The following is a 215-nucleotide window of genomic DNA, read 5'->3' as shown; positions in this document are numbered from 1 at the left end:
GAAGGAAGGAGGGAGGGAAGGTTGAGAGGTAGGGGGAGGAAGAGAGGGGAGGAGGGGAGAGGAGCAGTGGGGTGAAGAGAGGGAAGGAGGGGAGAGGGCTAGGCGTGTGAAGGAGGGGAAGTAGGGAGGGAGGAGGGGGTGAATAGAGGGAAGAAGGGAGAGGGGGAAGAGGGACTAACTTTGGTCTGGATCCGGGGCGCTTTTGGGACCCGGCT

Source organism: Penaeus chinensis, chromosome 29, assembly GCF_019202785.1.
Source record: "Penaeus chinensis breed Huanghai No. 1 chromosome 29, ASM1920278v2, whole genome shotgun sequence".
NCBI classification, from domain to species: Eukaryota; Metazoa; Arthropoda; class Malacostraca; order Decapoda; family Penaeidae; genus Penaeus; species Penaeus chinensis.
The sequence above is the reverse complement of the archived record's forward strand: the minus strand, read 5'-3'. Positions refer to the sequence as shown.